Source organism: Mustela putorius, unplaced genomic scaffold (assembly GCF_011764305.1).
Source record: "Mustela putorius furo isolate JIRA1106 unplaced genomic scaffold, ASM1176430v1.1 tig00537284_pilon_pilon_pilon, whole genome shotgun sequence".
In the NCBI taxonomy this organism is placed as follows: Eukaryota; Metazoa; Chordata; class Mammalia; order Carnivora; family Mustelidae; genus Mustela; species Mustela putorius.
In genome coordinates, this window is record NW_025422422.1 from 4,701,036 (window position 1) to 4,721,104 (window position 20,069).

A 20,069-nucleotide genomic window follows, 5' to 3' on the forward strand; every position below is an offset into this window, starting at 1 on the left:
TTGCACTACTGAGTATTTACCCCAAAGATACAGATGTAGTGAAAAGAAGGGCCATCTGTACCCCAATGTTTATGGCAGCAATGGCCATGGTCACCAAACTGTGGAAAGAACCAAGATGCCCTTCAACGGACGAAAGGATAAGGAAGGTGTGGTCCATATACACTATGGAGTATTGTGCCTCCATCAGAAAGGATGAATACCCAACTTTTGTAGCAACATGGATGGAACTGGAAGAGGTTATGCTGAGTGAAATAAGTCAAGCAGAGAGAGTCAATTATCCTATGGTTTCATTTCTTTGTGGAGCATAACAATTAGCACGGAGGACAAGGGGAGATGGAGAGGAGAAGGAAGTTGAGGGAAATTGGAAGGGGAGGTGAACCATGGGAGACTATGGACTTTGAAAAACAATCTGAGGGTTTTGAAGGGGCGAGGGGTGGGAGGTTGGGGGAACCAGGTGGTGGGGAACCAGGGCACAGATTGCATGGAGCACTGGGTGTGGTGCAAAAACAATGAATACTGTTACGCTGAAAAGAAACACAAAATTAAAAAATTTAAAAAAATCTGCTTTATGCATCAAAAAGTAAAATAACACTGTCTCCATTTTTTAAAATTATGTTTTAAAGAATTTATTTATTTGATAGAGAAAGAGAGAGAGAGAGGAAGCAGGACCAGGGGGAGGGGAAAAGGGAGAGAGAGAAGCAGACTTCCCACAGAGCAGGAAGGCCCACATAGGACCACATCCCAGGACCCTGGGATCATGACACAAACTGAAGGCAGACACTTAACTTACTTGACCACCCAGGCACCCTGACATTGTGCCCATTTAAATGTCAATAATTCATCTCTTAAAATTTCAGAACAAAGTATATACTCACTATCATTTGTCTATTTAATCTAGGCTAACACTGCAGAATTATTTTTGACTACTTACAATCTGGTCTTAAGTGACAGAGTTTAATGTGAATTTCCCCCATTGTCTTAGACACTATTCCATATAAACACTTTAATTGTTCCAATTTATGAAATCTGTTTCCACTTCTATGGCCATGCTTCCTAGGATTTTTGGTGTATCCATTGCTGAGGTCAATGTGGGTTTAAGAGCACAGAGGCAATTAATGTTTTGGTGAAACTGAACTTGGGAGATGTAGAAGGCAGACAGAATGTAGCTTGGTGCAAATGGATATGTGTTTTTCCAAATAGTCTAAAAGGAAGAACAAATTAAGTCTGAAGACAGATCTGAAAGAACATGGAGTCTGTACATTTATTGATTAACACTTACCCTCTTAAGCTGGCTATGTTCACTTGATTTGTTTGAACTTCAATTTTTTGTCTTCCCCATAGTCAATAGTGTCCCAAGTAAAAGCATAGAGAACTTACATGTTCCTCATTAAGGACTTAAGAATGAGTAATGTTTTCATATATCTCGTATCTAATCAAGGCATGAAGTTGTAGGGCACAATCAATTACCATTCACAATAAGACTACAAAAAAAACCCTTATTAATATATATGCTAATTGTTTTCCTTTGATGTGGTCATAGTCTTCCCAAGGCTGTAGTTACTATATATAAAAATTACCAGATCTTTTGTGACCTCCGTAACACCATTGGCAGAATCAAAGAGAGAGCCACAGTATTCTGTGTGCTTCTGAGCAGACTCCTTATTGCTTCTTACTCCCATCAAGAGACTCATAATCTCACCACCAATATTAGTCAGTTTCAGCTAGGCCCTCTAAGATAGATTCAAAGTTTTAACAGAATAGCTGTTTAATTCTCTTTCACATTTCAGTTTAAGACAGGTGGTTTTCTAAGTAGTGATGCCAGGACCCAGACTGCTACCATTCTAGTTCCATTGTCCATCAGGGATTTGGGGTCTTCTACTGGATCCTCTGTGCCCAAACTATGGGTGGGGAAGAAAGAATGTGGAAGTTCATGTACATTCTTATGGGTTCCTGTTGTTGCTGTAATGAACAACCACAAAGTTAGTGACTTAAAACAAGACAGATTTATTATTTGACAATTCTATAAGTCAGAAGTCCTAAAATGGAGGTGTCAGAAGGATAAAAATTCTGAGCTGTGCTTTCTGAAATCACTCTAAATTTATGAATTCTAACCTCAGTGAAGTCGGTGCTGTTCCCACTAATTCTACTACATTTCTCAAGTCCATTGATTCTCAACATTTGTATATATCAGAGTCTCTTGGAGGACTTCATAGAAACATATTGCTAAGTTTCTCATTCAGTGATTCAGGGTAGAAGTAGAGAATTTGCATTTCTAACAAGTTTTTAGGTGCTGCTCCTCTAATAACCACACTTCAGGAGCCCCTACAGTAGTCCATTTGTTCTTGCATTTCTCTGATTATTTCACATCTCCTCTGGCCTCAGATTTCTAACACCTGTTCATTCTTCCCCACTTTTGAGTTGGTGGTAGTCTTGACACCTAACACAGTTTGCTTCTCAAACTGTGAGTGGGGAAGGACAATTCTTTCTTTCTTTATTTTTTATTTTCTTCTTCCTCTTCTTTTATTCCTTTTTTCCTTCCTTCCTTCCTCCCTTCCTTCCTTCCTTCCTTCCTTCTCTTTTTCTAGTATGTTGCTCATTTTTAATTTCTAAATTTTAAAAATTTCCAATATCTTTCTTTGGTAAAATACAATAGGTATATATTATGGTGTAAAAAAAAAGAAAAAAGAAGAAAAAGAGCAAAACTGTAAGTTAATTTTTTAAAGTTTTTATTTAAATTTCAGTTAGTTAACATACAGCTGGGGCATCTGGGTGGTTCAGTCTGTCAAGTGTCTACATTTGGTTCTGGTCATGATTGAGCCCTGTGTCAGGCTCCCTGCTTGGTGGGGTGTCTGCTTCTCCCTCTCCCTCAGTGTGCTTTCTCTCTCTTTCACTCTCAGGTGGCTAAATAAAATCTTTAAAAAACATGTAGTGTAATATTATAAACATTGTTAAGATTACATATTGAACAGACATCAAACATTCTGCAAATTTGCCACAATACTTTCTAAACACATAAGTTTGTACCTTCATTTCACTGAAAGCCAGAATCCCATGGTTGGTGCATCAGTGCCTTTCTGTAGGTCACAGTCTAGGAACAGTACTTTATATCCCTGAAAATAGAGCAGTCAGAAGCAGCTTCTCTCATGCCCCATTACCACATATCCACCCATCCACCCTTCCCCAGTATTCCCCATTAATACAGGTAAACTATCAGCAGTCTTAGGAAGGTTGAGCCTTTTTGTCTACTCAGTGCAGTTGTTCTAGCATTCTTTCCTCTTCCTCTCAAATTCCATGTTTTCTCTACTGTATGATTCCCATCAGAAAAACCACCACCACAACAACAAAAAAACAGTGGTACTTTTCCTCCTTTAAAAAAAAAATTAAAGCCTTTTTGGAACTTTTATTTCTCTCCAGCTATTTCTTGTATAGCATAACTCTTCAGAAGAGCTTATAGTCATAAACCAAACCAAACTAGACCAAACAAACAAAACTATGTTCTCCTGGGAATTGCAGATCCTTCAGTCTATTGGAAGTGTTGGTTCAGAATTAAACTTGATCTTGTATTGCTACTGCTCATCGGTTGTATTAGCATCTTGGTGCTAAAGGATGAGTGAATCTGTCCTTGCAAATATGTTTTTAACAAATAACCCAACCGAGTTTCCTCCCCTCCCACCACCAGTTAAGCCAGGGTGAGGTTTAGTTCAATCATTGTGGCTGTCTTCACCACACCATTAATGAAGACACAAACTGAGCTGGACCCAGCACCAGACTCAACATTATCTAACCACTCACCTCCTGAGAGACCTAGTTAATTGCTATTTCCCACACATCTTTCTTTGAAATTTCTGCTTTAATCTGAGACAATTTCGATGAATGTTTCAAGTGTGATTTCATTAGGTGATGTCAAGCACTTAATAAAAATCAAGATCTATTACAGTTATGTTTTTCCTTCTTCTGCTTCATAATTTCCAAATTAAAAATAACCACATGTCTGGCATGATTTGTCTTGGCCTAGTCTTGATCCTCATTGCCCCCAAAACTGTTATCTTCACACTTGCCAATATTTCCTTTTTTAAATATAATTTGCCCAAGATGGTTGTTGACTTTGCCTTGTGAAAATTTACAGGATTGTCATCTCACGTCTTGACTTGTTTCTTCCATTCTTATTCAGTTTCCTGTATTTTCTCAGGACACTGTATTTTCTTTGGCGTGTACTAATGTAATTTATTCTACCTTTCTTTTTAAAGATTTATTTATTTGAGGGGGGAAGAGGCATAGGGAAAGAATTTCAAACAGATTCTCCACTGAGCACAGAACTTGACACGGGGCTCAGTCTCATGACCCATGAAATCATGTCCTGATGACCTGAGCTGAAACCGAGTCAGATGCTTAACCAACTGAGACTTCCAGGCACCTAATTTACTCTACTTTCTTCACAGCATCTCTTTATTTGACAAAGGAATCATCCTTCTGCCCCCTCTCCCCCACCAAGAAATATTTTCTTTTGCCTTCCCAGGAGCCATTCTCCTCTCTGAGTCTATCCTGAATCTGTGAGCATAAGGATGTATGACTTCTACATATCATTCCCACTGACCTTGATTTTTGTGGATGTGGGAATGGGGGAGGTTATAAAAGGCAATTTAAAGCAAGAAGTCACTGTAATTATTCTTTTCTTTCCTGAACATTTTTTAAGCAGACACACAGCAGCAGCCTGGTGTACTGCTCTGCTTGCCCGAGAGTAAAGGAAGGAAAGAATGTCATCCTCTATGTTTGTCATAGAGGAATTTGACTCTTCTGAGTATATGCCTTGAACCTGAAACTACTGGGATAAGTCTAAGATAATAAAGATTAGAGCTGTTCATCTATCCACTTGCCTAAAATGTTAGGATGACTAACTTATCCTGATTTGCCCAGGACTTAACCAGTTTTAACTCAGCAAGTCCTATGTCTTGGGAAACCCCTCAGTCCCAGGTAAACCTAGACAGTTGGTTACCTTATATGGCACAGAAGCATCTTGTTCCTTGTTAGATATCCATGACCAATGACCTCTCCTGGCAGTGTGCTTTCATAGATGTGATACTTTTTTGCCTAACTCAAGCAACACAACTGTCCTCAGTTTGTGATTTGTGGATGTGCATATGTTGAGGGTAGATGGGTGTGGAAAAATGGGAGATGGTCAGGAATTGGGAAGCCAAGAGAAATATAAAATCCTTACAATATACCTATTACACACATATATGCAAACTTCTCTGTTCCCACCATCGTTGTATTAGGGCCTCTTGGTCATTGCAAATCTTGCATCAAATATTTAACATGCAGGATCTTCATTACAGACCTTACTTACCATCGATTTGCCAATGCTTACAGGTGAAATTGCAAGATTGCTTTGGCTGGGTGAAATGGGAATGGATGGGAAGCTCTTCTCTCCCCATGTTCTTCCAACTTAGGAAAGTACCAGGGAGTGAACTTCTATATCTCTTCCCACCATATAGTAGCTCTTCCTTAAGGGAGGATAAGTGGCTACTCTGGTTGTCTAGAAGCTAGCATTTAGGCCATACTTTATTTATTTTATATTTAAAATTATCTTATTTTATTTAAATTAATTAACATATGGGGTAACATTAGTTTCATATGTAGAGTTCAGTTATTCATCAATTGCATTTATACCCAAAGCTCATTACATCATATGCTCTCCTTAATGCCCATCACCCAGTTACTCCATCCCCCCACCCACTTTCCCTCCAGCAACCCTCAGCTTGTTTCCTATATTTAAGAGTCTCTTAGCATTTTTTTCCCTCTCTGATTTTTGTCATATTTTATTTTCCCTCTCTTCCCCTATAATCCTTTGATTTGTTTCTTAAATTCCAAATGAGTGAAACAACATAATCTTGTATTTCTCTGACATCCTTTGCTTAGTATAATACCTTCCAGTTCCATCCATGTCATTGCAATGGTAAGATTTAATCCTTTTCAATGGCTGAGTTTTATTTATATATTTATTTATATTGAAGAAATATATATATATATAAATATTTATATATATTATATATAATATATATATATATATAAATATAATCTTCATTATCCATTCATCTGTCAATGAACATCTGGGCTCTTCCTATAGTTTAGCTATTGTGGACATTGCTGCTATAAGTACTGGGGTGTAGGTGCCCCTTCAGATCACAACATTTGTATCCTTTGGGTAAATACCTAGTATACCTAGGTATACCTAGTAGTGTTGGGTCATAGGGTAGCTCTATTTTTAACTTTTGAGGAAACTCCATACTGTTTTCTAGAGTGACTGTACTAGCTTACATTCCCATCAACAGTGTAAGAGGGTTCCCCTTACTCTGCATCATCACCAATATTTGTTTCCTGACTTGTTAATTTTAACCTTTCTTACTGGTGTGAGATGGTATCTCATTGTGGTTTTGATTTGTATTTCCCCAATGCTGAGTGATGTTGAGAATTTTTTTTCATGTGTCTATTGTCCATCTGTATGTCTTCTCTGGAGAAATGTCTGTTCATGTCTTCTGCCCATTTCTTGACTGGATTATTTGTTTTTTGGGTGTTGAGTTGGATAAGTTCTTTATAAATCTTGGATAATAAACCTTTATCAGATATGTCATTTGCAAGTATCTTCTCCCATTCTGTAGGTTGTCTGTTGGTTTTGTTGACTGTTTCCTTTGCTGTGCAGGGCTTTTTATCTTAGTAAAGTCCAAATAGTTCATTCTTGCTTTTGTTTCTCTTGCCTTTAGAGATGTGTCTTGCAAGAAGTTGCTGTGGACGATGTTGAAGAAATTACTGCCTGTGTTCTCCTCTAGGATTTTGATGGATTCCTACCTCACATTTAGGCTTTCATCCATTATGAGTCTATTTTTTAGTATGGTATAAGAAAATGGTTCAGTTTCATTATTCTGCATTTGGCTGTCCAATTTTCCCAGCACCATTTGTTGAAGAGACAGTATTTCTCCCACTAAATATTCTTTCCTGCTTTATTGAAGATGAGTTGTCCATAGAGTTGAGGGTCCGCTTTTGGGTTCTCTATTCTGTTCTGTTATCTATGTGTATGTTTTTGTGCACTTATCATACTGTCTTGACAATTACAGCTTTATAATACAGCTTGAGGTCTAGAACTGTGATACCATCAGCTTTGGTTTTCTTTTTCAACATTTCTCTGGCTATCCATTGTCAAAGAAGTCAAACTCTCACTCTTTGCAGATAACATGATACTTTATGTGGAAAACCTAAAAAACTCCTCCAAAAAATTGCTAGATCTTATACAGGAATTCAGCAACATGGAAGGATATAAAATCAATGCACAGAAATCAGTTTCATTTATATACACCAACAATGAGACAGAACAAAGAGAAATTAATGATTCAATCCCACTTAAAATTGCACTGAAACTCATATGACACTTAGTAATAAACCTAACCAAAGAGGTAAAGGTACTGTACTCTGAAAACTATAGAACACTTATAAAAGAGATTCAGGAGAACACAAAGATTTAGAAAACATTCCATGCTCATGGGTTGGAAGAACAAATATTGTTAAAATGTTTATACTACCCAGAGCAATCTACATATCCAATGCAATCCCTATCAAAATACCATCAACATTTTTCAAAGAGCTGGAACAAATAATCCTAAAAATTCGTATGGAAATAGGTCATACTTTAAATTACAGAGTTACCTTTGACCTCTCAAGTTTACAGTTGTCTCAACGCATATCTCTCTTTCATTGCCTTCCTCATGAATCTTTAGGCTCTGGGGCCAGGGCTATCTTCAAAGTCTCTCTGCAAGTTGGTAAGCTTCTCTGCTTGCAAGTGAGTAAGCAAATGGACAAGGAATCTATTCTTCAGAGACAATCTTCCCTCAGGCAGATTCCAAACTTAGTGTGGAATGATGTGGTGGTTATAGTCTCAGGTTCAAGTTACATTCTTGAGTCCAATTTTTAACAGAGTGTGTGTGTATAGAGAGTACATATACTGTTGTAGGCTACTAATATGGTTGATCCCAGTTAAGAAATAGCATCAAGAAACAGGTATTCCTAGCTAAGGTATAAAAGGTAGATCTTTAGAAGAGGTTTTTTTTTTTCTTGTTATACATATATTTTTAAAGATTTTATGTATTTATTTGAGATAGAGAAGCAAGAGAGAAAGAGAATGGAGTGGGGTGGGAAGGGTATATGGAAAGGGAAAAGCAGACTCTGTGCTGAGCAGGGAGTCTGATATGGGGCTCGATCCCAAGGACTCGATCCCAGGACCCCAGGATCATGATCTGAGCCAAAGACAGATGCACAATCAACTGAACTACACAGTCACCCCTTTATTGCTATATTTTATTTTTCACTCAGCTGGTGTGGTGGAGGGAACCTAGTTTACTGTGTACCTGTTTACTCTTTGACAATCATTAATCTATTTATCTACATATCTACTTTGGCCTTTTCCACATTGTTATATAATTGGAACCATAAAGCATGTAGCTTTGGTTTTTCCTCTAAGAAATAGATAAAGATTTATCTCTGTCTTTTTTGTGATTTCATAGCTTGTTTATCTTCATCAGTGAATAATATTCTATTGAATGGATGTACCACAGTTTATTTATTCATTCACCTATTGGAGGGCATCGTGATTGCTTTCAGTTTTTGGTTATTATGAATGAAACTACTATAAATATTTACATTCAAGTTTCTTGTGGACACAGGTTTTCAAATCAATTGAGTAAATACCTCAGAGCATGATTATGTGATAGTATGGTAAGACTGTGTTTAGTTTTATAAGAAACTGCAAGATTATCTTACAAAATTGGTACTTTGTTTTTCATTTTCACCAGCAATAAATGAGAATTCCTATTGCTTTGCATCTTGGTATTGTCAGTTATTTGCATTCTAGCATGTAATAGGTTTTTTTTTTTTTTTTAAATTTTTATTTATTTATTTGACAGAGAGAGATCACAAGCAGGCAGAGAGGCAGGCAGAGAGAGAGAGAGAGAAGGAAGCAGGCTCCCTGCTGAGCAGAGAGCCCGATGCGGGGCTCGATCCCAGGACCCTGGGATCATGACCTGAGCCGAAGGCAGTGGCTTAACCCACTGAGCCACCCAGGCGCCCCTGTAATAGGTTTTTTATTGAAGAAAATTACATGTATAATTGCCACTTTCCCAATAAACATTTGTTCTGCATAGTCTTTCAGAGTACAGACTTACAAGGTTCCATATCTAAATATGCAGTCATGGATACAGCCCAGACATGAGGAAGTAACTTCTGATTAGGCTAGACCCTCTATAAAAACTGGAAAAATCCGTCTTCTTTTCCCTCACTTTACCCAGAAGAGACTCAAATGCCTACTGAGATCAAGCAGGTATATTCTGTAATGAGTGGGTCTCCTAGAAGACAATAGTGATGAGGATTGAGACAAAGTTGGAGAAGCAGGTCTTGCCCAAATTTTGAATAGCTATTCTTCTCCAAATGCTTGTTGCCATAGGAAATCAAATGCAGGTGACCAAATCTTCTAATTTTTCAAGAGATGTTAGTCTAAATTCTATATGAAATCTGATTTTTAAAAGTGAGCATCTAGTTAAAATCATCCTAACATATTCTTCAGGGCAAAACAAACACAGAGACTTAAGCTTCTATTTCATCTCTGGTTGAAACCGTTGTGGGCAAAGAGTAGCTTACTCTAGAAGACATTTTTTATTTTATTATTTACATTTTTTAAATTTAAATTTTTATTATTTTTTAAAATTTCAGTAGAGTTAAATACAGTGTCTTATTCCTTTCAGTGTACAGGATGATGATTGAACAATTCCATATATTACTCAGTGCTCATTAAGATAAATGTACTCTTACTCCCCTTCACTGATTTCACCCGTCTCTGTTTCTTAAACTCCACATATAAGTGAAGTCATATGGTATTTGTCTTTCTCTGACTGGTTTATTTTGCTTAGCACTGTATTCTCCAGATACAACCATGTTGTTGCAAATGGCAAGATTTCATTCTTTTTATGGCTGAATAGTATTTCATTGAGAGAGAGAGAGAATGAGAGAGAGAGTGTGTGTGTGTGTGTGTGTGTATCACAATGGGATATCACCTCGCACCTGTCAGAATGGCTAAAATCAACAACACAAGACACAGCAGATGTTGGTGAGGCTGTGGAGGAAAAGATATACTTGTGCACTATTGGTGGGGTTGCAAACTGGTCCAGTCACTGTGGGAAACAATATGGAATTTCCTCAAAAAATTAAAAGTAGAACTACCCTATGATACAGTAATTAAACCACTGGGTATTTACCCAAAGAATATGAAAACACTAATTCAGAGGGATACATGTAGCCCTGGTCTTTATTGCAACATTACTTACAATAGCCAAATGATGAAAGCAACCTAAATGTCCATTGATAGATGAATGGATAAAGAAGATGTGGTGTATACATACAATGGAAGATATTTTTAAAGGATATTTAATCTGAGAATTGTCATGGTCTGAAGAGATTAAATGGGATATTAGTTAGGAAACCTTTAAGTGTCACAACAGATTATGCCACTTGGACTGAAGTTTTGGCAGTACAGCTGGACAGAACTGGACTATTTGCAGGAAGTTTGGGTAGATTTAACTCTATCTGGTGGTAAGTTGGAGAAGGGTGGGTTGAAGTGGGAGTATGGATCAAAACTCTCTCTACATGTTTCTACAGACCTACGAGAATAGATATGCTATTTATTGAGACACAGATAACTGGAAGAGGAGCAAGGGAAAGTGTTACTGACCTGGAAGAACAATTATGGGTATTATTACCTCCATTGTACAGGTAGAGGAACTGAGGTTTTGAGAGATTAAGTAACTTGCTCAAAAATCACACAAAAAATATATTGCCAAGTCAAAAATCAGACCTAGGACTTTTGAATCCTAATTCCAGATTACTACCACTGTTTCATGATCCCAAATGTGTTTTCATTATTTTTGATCTGAAGTGAATGTCAGGAGGAGAAAAATGATTTCCATTATGACTTGGTAGAAAGAGTGGCCTCATTGACCTCGGATGGCCTCCAAGCTGGAAAATGAATGAAGAATCACAAATACTTACCCACAGCCCAGATAATGGAAAACATTTCATTGACTGAGTGAAGAATTATAGTTTGTAAATGTTCACTTACTATGAAGAAAGAAAGGGAAGGGAAGAGAGTGAAGAATGTGTAAGAAAACAATTGAAATTACTCATGCAAGACAATAGCAAGTCATGCTTTATCTATTCTAATTAATGCCTACGACCTTTCTGAGTTGAACTCTGGGCTGCTTCTGTGCTGCCTGGTTTCTAATATTCTCAAATATAGTCAGAGAATTGCCCCCATGAGAGATAAGGCAGCAAAGAGAAACAAAGGTATGCTATTTAAGAGAGAGATTTACAAAACAGCTGAGTGGAAGAGGAGGAAGTGAATAAGAACAGAGCCCTAATATGAGAAATGGCTTCATCTTTTCTGGTGTCTCTTCTGGGACTTTGTCACCTGCTTGGCTCTCTAAAGTGAAGGCCTCAGACCTTAGAGAGAGTCTCTGCCTCTGAGATGCGTAGCAAGCTAGACAACCAGGTGAGCAGGTGCATATAAAGACTGATTTGAGTCTTTACTGGAAACACCTCTTTACTAATGAAGAAGAGCACTTATGTGGGAAGAGAAACATTTTGATTGATTATTTGAAGGTGGAGGTTGAGACCCTAAAACCATGAATTTAGTCAGTGTCTAGAAATCAGAAGGGTCAGCTACATCACTGCGCTAAGATAATTAATAATGTGTGCTTGCAGCCCAGCAAGGACATGGGAAATGGTGAAAGAGAGCTATTGTCTAATATGACAAGAATAGTTGAGGACATTTAAAGAGAAGGGGTGTTTACTTCTTAATTTTAATTTATTATTATCATAACAGTATAAACCAAACCTCCTGCCATACTAGTTACTCCATGTTCAGTAATACCTGCCACATAACTGCATGTTTTCTGGGGCTTCTGTAACAAAGTGTCACAAAATGGATGCTCAAATAACAGAAATTGTCTCATAGTTCTGCAGATGAGAAGTGTGATATCAAGATGGTGTCAGGTTTGGTTCATTCAAAGGAATCTTAAGTGGAATCTATGCCTCAGCTTCTGGTCACTTCAGGCATTCTTTGGCTTATAGGTGGTGATCTCCCTGTGCTCACATCATTTTCCTTCTATGTGTCTCTATCTCTCATTTCTCATTTCTTTATAAGGACCCTTTTGTAACCTGATCATCTGAAAAGTCCCTCTTTCCAAATAAGGTAATATTCATTAGTCTATATTATAATAAGTTACTAAGGGCTAGGAGTCCACCATCTTTTGAGATGGGGGTCACAATTCAACCCAGAACAACAAAAAACATCTGTTTAAGATCTATTTTTGTTCTATCAATTAATTAATAAATGGAGTAACATAGAAGATATTGTGATATCAAGGAAAGGAATGAATTCGACACCAGAGTCAATATATTGAAGAACAAAGATATTACTGGGGGAATCATGGTATGATTAAAAAGAAACACACACACACACACACACACACACACACACACAAGTCAGATAAACCATAGGTAGGTTTTAAGAGATGAGTTATAAGCCAACTACCCTGCCTCTTACTTCCAGGTTTAATACTGAAAAGTATAATTGGGTTTGAGCTATTTCATAAGATAGGGCATATCAAATAACACTTGGGTTACAATTTTTTTCAGTATGAACTTTCACTTTTATACAATACCCAACTCTATTTTACACAAAATTCTTACCCTAGGACAGAGCCAAGATTTGTTCTTACAATGACTGCTAAAGACTTTTGTGGAGAAGGGAAGACAAATTAAACAACCTATACTGTACTTGTCCTTGAAATAACACCCCAAAGCCAGAGGGAATTTATGAAACAACTTTAAGGGTATCTTCACAGTCTCAGCTTCTCTCTCTCCATATTTCAGACAGAAAGTCAGTTATATGCAGTACTTTGCAAACATTTTGGCTCAAGAAATCTTCTAGCACAGTAGGCATGAAGGAATCTTAGAAACTGGGATCTCTGTACCCATGCTTTCTTTGCATTTCATGTGTCCTAGCAGAGCTTAGGAGGTCCATGGGAAATATGCTTGTCTTTGATCAAATCACTGAGCAATAATGTTCAGGTAACTGGGCTCATACTGGGATTCATGTGACTAGCAAACATACCTTGGGAGAGGACATTTGTAGTGTAAATAAGGGAATATTCTCAGGCACTGGGCAGAAAGAATGTGAATTATGAATAGACGTTATAATATGGAGATGAAATATCCATCAGACAGAGAAAGAAGCTACCTGACAGGAAATCAATGAGGCCCTACATTATCCATCTACAACCTTGAAGTGTCAAATATCTCTCTTCATGACTATTGGGCTAATAAAATTGTTTGAAATGAGTAATTTGGATAGAATTTCCTTAGAGTCCAAGGAAGAAAGTTTTCTTTCTATCTGCATGTCATTTTTTAAAACCATGAACCAACTCATTAGCACCTCTGAAGAGGTTTTAAAAGTAGAGAGACTCATCCAAAGAATGACTGAAGTGAGTGACTACCATTTTTTATGGTACAATTCTCCTATAAGAATTTGAACTGATAGCTAGAGTTGAGGAATTTCTGCAGTACATTAATAAAAAAGATTATTTTTAGGCAAAAGGTAAAAGGAAGTGGTATTGTCTATTCTCAGGGAATAGCTTGGAACAAAAGAGCAGCACTAGTGGCCACAGCTCAGATTGGAGAAGATGATGTTATGAGTATGATTGAGCCATCTGAAGTCAAATTCTTGACAGTTGAGGACCTGGAGAGTAAAGAGCTATATGACTTCCACTTCTACTTTTGGGAGGAGGTAGTCATTGGAAGATGACTGGTGATTACACTCACAAATTGCTCTCTGTACTTGGGCCTGTGGCGATTACACTGGTAATGGCTCAGGACATTGTGTCACATTGGTGGGGATGAACCTAGCCATGGAAAAAAGTAGTACCCAGGTCCAAGTGGGGAGTACATATGAAGCAGAATCCTGGGACGGATGAGGGGAAATATCCTTTGTTGGCTATGAGGAATGATGATGGATATTTCTTAGGAAACTGTGCTTTGGTCACAAGAATCTGGCTTGAATTATGTGGAAGCTGAGGGTTTGGAAGGATGAGAATATGCATGCAGATTGGAGAGCTGAGTCATCCATTTCTCTGGTAGTGATTAAACTTAGTTGCTATAGCTTCCCATTCCTTTTCTGGAGGTAAAGACTTCAAACAGAATGAAGTGGATAGGCTCCCCTCCATAATAATATGTCTTATTATTGTTTGGATGTATAAGTTCCAGAAGTGAGTCCTGACTCTTAGTATGAATAGGAATATTGGAAGATAAAATCTGGGATTCAGCCCACTATTCTGGACAAATTAAAGGTATAGAAACTTTCTTTACGTTGGAAGAGACCCAATTAGAAATTAGCATCCTTGTGTGGAATGTGGGAAGAAAGAAACATCCAGTAAGAAAACAAGGGTGGAAGTTTCTTAGTTGATCAAAGGAGGGATGTGGGAAAGCCAGCATCTGAATGGGTGGCAAAATTCCCCATACTTTCAGATATTTCACGTGGAAGTGTCTGAAAAGTAGATTGATCCTGAGAAGTTTACATATGGAAAGATGTGGGATACCAATCCTATGGAGAATCATGTTTAAGCCAATTTCACTGGAAATGGAAAAGAGAGGATACCTTAGTTGACTTCCACTTGATTGTCATGTTTGAGCTTATAAATAGCCTTAAGGACAACCAGCCAGGAAAGAATGGGGGCAGGGAGTCAGATCCAAGACACTACAATGTGTTGCCATAAGGATATCAAGAATCCAATTTGGGGGCACCTGGGTGGCTCAGTTGGTTAAGCGACTGCCTTCAGCTCAGGTCATGATCCCAGGGTCCTGGGATCGAGTCCCACATCAGGCTCCCTGCTCCTTGGAGAGTCTACTTCTCCCTCTGACTTTCTCCCCTCTCATGCTCTCTTTCACTGTCTCCATCTCAAATAAATAAATAAAATCTTAAAAAAAAATCCAATTTGGGAAACAGGGCACCTTCATCTCATCCTGGAGAAGCCATGTGCTTCTGTGGGAAGAGCTCAGGTGTTACATGGTCAGACAGACATGGGTTTGCATCCTGTATCTCCTAGGCCAGTTACATGACCTAATCTGGTATCTGAGTCTCACTTCCCTCCTCTGAAAAATACAAGATTTCTGTCAAGATTAACAAGAATGTATGTAAAGCTCATAGAAGGCACTTTGTAGAGCAGGATGTCCTGTACATAATAAGAACTCAGTGCGATTTTGCAATAACAGTATTTTGTAAATTTGAGTAAAGCACATTTATCCTTGTGTATGTACTTGTCTCTGAAATCTACTCCAAGCATCACTATCTACCCTCAGGAGTCAGGCTGTTTCCTCCCATCCCCTCTTGAGGCAGTATGGTCGTTGAGAGTGCAAACTCTGGTGTTAGCTTGCCTGGATTAGATGCCTGGGTCTGTCATTTACAACCTGTATGGCTTGTGTAGGTATCTTAGCCTTTCTCGGTCTTATTTTTCATATCTGTAAATTGGAGATTATAACAATCCTGAATCCTCTGAAAGAACTATACGTATATCTGTGTGAAGCTTTTAGAAGAGTCATAAATGCTCAATGAATGTTTATTGTTATTGCTATGGATTTATTTTCATACATCACAACCAAGAGACACATTCTTCCGATATCAGTAGAGAGGGGCTGAACGTGGGCATCCCTCTGACACTGTGCTTCAAGGAACTATTAGACTGATCTGAAACTGTCTCCAGAACATACCAATTCTGAGACCTGCTGAGGGTCTTATGGAAGCCCAACCATATTAGCTCATGATAAACCACCATGTATGTTATTGTTTTCCATATGTATGAAGAGTTTTCCAAAGGTCAGGGTCAAGCTTCAAAGTCTCATAATGCCCCTTCATGCAGTGAATGAATGATCATTCATTCACTCAGTCATTCATTCATCAAATGTTTATTGAGCACTGATCTTACCAGGCAACAAATCTGTTGTGGATCAGCTTGGGAAGCCATATTGGGAGGAGGGTAGGAGCCAAGTGGGAGGTGATGCAGTATCACTGATGTCCTTGTTTCTACAATGACAGGGAGTAGAGTGGGAGTGATTACAGGAAATACAGCATCCTGGACAAACCACATGCAGATTCATAAGATAATTCTGGGCAGCTGAGTTTCTGCCTGACTGGGGGTCAGGGGTGGGTCATTGATAATATTTCCTGAGGTTTGCCTCTTTCTCACACAGACCACTTTGTCTTCTGTTTTATTAAAGATAGGATGTATGCCAAAAGGGGAAGCAAGCTTTAAGTACAGCTCAGAATAGAAAGTGAGATCTGTACTTGGCTGAAGGCCATTCTTGCTGCTCTTCCATTGGGCGCCCCTCTCATTGGCTGGGCTTCCCGCCCGCCAGGGCAGCCTCAAGGTGACTGCTCTCGGGTTCACCACTTGTTTACTCTCTGAATGTGCAGGAAAAGAATTGAATGCATGCTCTCCTTCCATCCTACCCTCTCACACGGTAGTGTCCTCTGAGTTAAAGCTTTTAAGGCCCTCTGCTTTTTTCAAGAAAATGTTTTGAAATGCTGATTTTCTGAGGAAAATACAAACAAACCTATAATTCCATACTTGGATGTGGATTTTGCTGACTTTGTAATCAAGCACTCTCATGTCACTATTTTATTTTCCATCTAGCAACACCATCAGGCAGGTAGGGAATTTGCGTCCTTTCCCATGGAACACTGTTGTGCTGGGGACGCGGTTTGGACTGTATAGGAACATTCCTTTACTATTTCAGATACAGTAGTCCCCCCCTCCCTTAGCTATACTTTTGATTTCCGAGGCTTCAGTCACCCTCAGTAAACCTGAAAACATTTTATTTTATTTTTTAAAAGATTTTATTTATTTATTTGATAGGCAGAGATCACAAGTAGGCAGAGAGGTAGGCAGAGAGGCAGGCAGAGAGAGAGAGAGAGAGAGCAGGAATCAGGCTCCCTGCTAAGCAGAGACCCCGATGCGGGGCTCGATCCCAGGACCCTGGGATCATGACCTGAGCTCAAGGCAGAGGATTTAACCCACTGAGCCACCCAGGCACCCCCTGAAAACATTTTAAAACATTTTTGATTTTATTATATATTTTTAATAAAACATTATATATTTAATAAAACGTGACTTCATTATATATTTATATAACTCTTGACTTCTTGCCATTTGTTTGAGTTTTGTTCTCCTTAATTGTAAAGATTGATGTTTTTTAAATTTTTACTTTAATTTCAGTCAGTTAACGTTACATTAGTTTCAAAAGTACAGTATAGTGATTCAACAGTTCCATGCATTACTCTGCTCATCACTACAGGAGCACTCCTTCATTCCCATCACTTGTTTCACCCATCTCCGTTCAGGTACCCATCACCTTGTTCTTCATATTTAAGAATCTCCTCCTTGGTTTGTCTATTTTTCCTTTGCTTGTTTATTTCTTAAATTCCACATATGAGAAAAATCATATGGTATTTTTCTTTCTCTGACTTATTTTGCTTAGCATTATACTATTTAGATCCATCTATGTTGTTGCAAATGGTATGATTCCGTTCTTTTTTATGACTGAGTAATATTCCTGGGCGCACATATGTTTCCTTTCTCTTGTTGATGTGAAATATTTCATTGATTGATGTGTGAATGTTGAACTGCCCTGGTGAATGAGTTTTTTTCTTTTAATGTATTAGATTTAGTTTGCTAGTATTTTGTGGAGGATTTTTGCATCTATGTTCATCAGAGATGAACCTGTGGAAATTCATGAAATTCAGCCCCTCTTGCTTTCCAAGCCAATTGCTATGGAGATTCATTTCCCCCTTGCACTCCCTTGTGTGCTAGTCTGTATCTCACCTTCTCTGTGACCATGGCACCCTCCCCACTGCAGTGGTCATGACCTGTTTCTCTCCCAAACCATATCTTGGCCCTTTCTACATTCTTCGATGGGGCTTCTTCTTTAGTTTTAGTTGTGCAGTTTCATCTGCCAGTTTTCAGATCAATTTCTGGGGTATTTAAGATGATTTGATAGTTACCTAGTTGTGCCTTTGGGAAGAGGTAAGCCTAGGATCCTTTTGCTCTGCTGCCATTTTCACCCTCCTTTCCCTCAACAAGCCTTGGTTGGAAGCAGGTGATCCTCCTTCTCCTATATTGTCAGAAGGTCAAGAGTAGCCTACCCAGTGCTATGTCACAATGCTTATACTGTTCACCTCACTTTATCTCATACCCTAGACATTTTATCATCTCACAACATCACAGGAAGAAGGGTGACTACAGTATAATAAGTTATTTTGAGAGATAGAGAAAGTGAGAGACCACATTCACTTAACTCTTTTTCATAGTATATTGTTATAATTGTCCTATTTTATTATAATAATTGTTGCTAATCTCTTACTATGTCTAATTTATAAATTAAACTTTATCTTATGTATGTATAAGGAAAAAAAACATAGTATATATAACATTTAGTACTATCCATGGTTTCAGGCATCCCTTGCAGATAAGGGAGCCTGCACTTGTGTTATATTCAGAGGTGAAATTTCAATAAACAATGGGGTCATGACTTGAAACTGTATTTCCTACTTTCTACCCCAGTTTTCTTGCTGCTACTCCAAGTGCTTGTTAGAATTTTGTTGGAAGAAGAGAAAGGAATGCACACTTTCACTGGACCTATTGATTTAACAGATCCAATAAGAACATAGCGCCTTGAAAAGGTCTAGTCAGTCTTAGAAAGTAGTCCTGCTACCTCCCTGTTTAAGTGCATTCCTTTTAAATTCCTTTTTTATCATTACAGGACAAATGGTGGAGCTTCTCTTGCTTCTCCTGCATGAGGATAATCTATCCTCCTGCATTTCTTAGCTTATCCTCCCTCAGCTCCTCACTATCTCCTGATATTGATTCTTCTATATATGGGAAGGAGAGAGGATATATTGATTATCTCTTCTCTTCCACCTCTATATACATTAACACCTTCTCTATGGGCCTATTATTATCTGCACTTTATCTTACAGAAATCTGTCCCAAGTTAAATATTTCTCCACCTAAATCCTATCTGCTCCTCCAGTTACCACTGTATCTTTATTCCAATTCTAGCAAAGCTTTGATAGGAATTACCCTCTACTTCTTCAGTGACCCTTAGCTCTCTCTAGTCTCGATTTGGTTCCCAGTGTTGCAGTTTCATTGGTTTTTCTGAGGTCACTACTGACCCCTGTGTTGGAAGATCCAGTGGGTACTTTCTAGTATTCATATTATCTGGTTTATCTGAAACATTGGACTTTGGATTAGGTCTCTCTTTGTCATATTTCTGCAGGTCCGCTGTTTTCAGATCTTCATACAGTATGTCATATAGACTTACTAAGTGAATCGATATTCAATGTTAACTGTGTGCCAGGAGCTATTCTAGAACCATGCTTTTGCCATATTTCATTACCTTGATCTTTAATAATGAAGTGAGTGTATATGAGGGTACTTATGCCAAGTTCAGAAAGAAACAGCAGGGAGGACACTTGATACAATGGGACCGGGTGTTTTGTTTTGTTTTAAGAACTTTTTAAAAAAGATTTTATTTATTTATTTGACAGAGAGAGTCACTTCCACCTCAGGCTGGGCTGGCTGTCCGACCTCCGGGCTTCTGCAATGTATCACAGGAATTGTAGTTGCTCATTTGCTTTCTATTTTCTCTATTCATCAGTGCTCTCTTGGAAAGTAGACCTTTGATTTATATTTGTATCCCAAGCATCTAGCACAATAGATAGTTGCTGAGTCCATGTGTATGGCATGATAGGTGATGTGTTGTGTGCTTAGTATATACAAAGATGTAAAAAAAAAAAAAAGATTCAGGTATTGAAATACGCTTACAATGTGTCATTTAATTAATTGATTCCACATATATTTTTCAAACATTTATCATAGGCCAGGCATTAGGTTAGGAGCTGGGTGTTCATTGGTGAACAAGAGAGG

General features: G+C 38.2%; 1 long non-coding RNA gene across 1 annotated transcript; it reads right to left on the reverse strand.

Moving 5' to 3' along the window:
• Positions 1-3,024: 3,024 nt before the first annotated feature.
• Positions 3,025-18,241, reverse strand: LOC101694172. Its single transcript, XR_198984.2, has 3 exons — positions 18,146-18,241; positions 16,071-16,168; positions 3,025-3,110 (listed from the first exon to the last, which is right to left on the reverse strand). It is a non-coding gene; the product is annotated as an uncharacterized LOC101694172 (long non-coding RNA).
• Between the last annotated feature and the right edge of the window lie 1,828 nt (positions 18,242-20,069).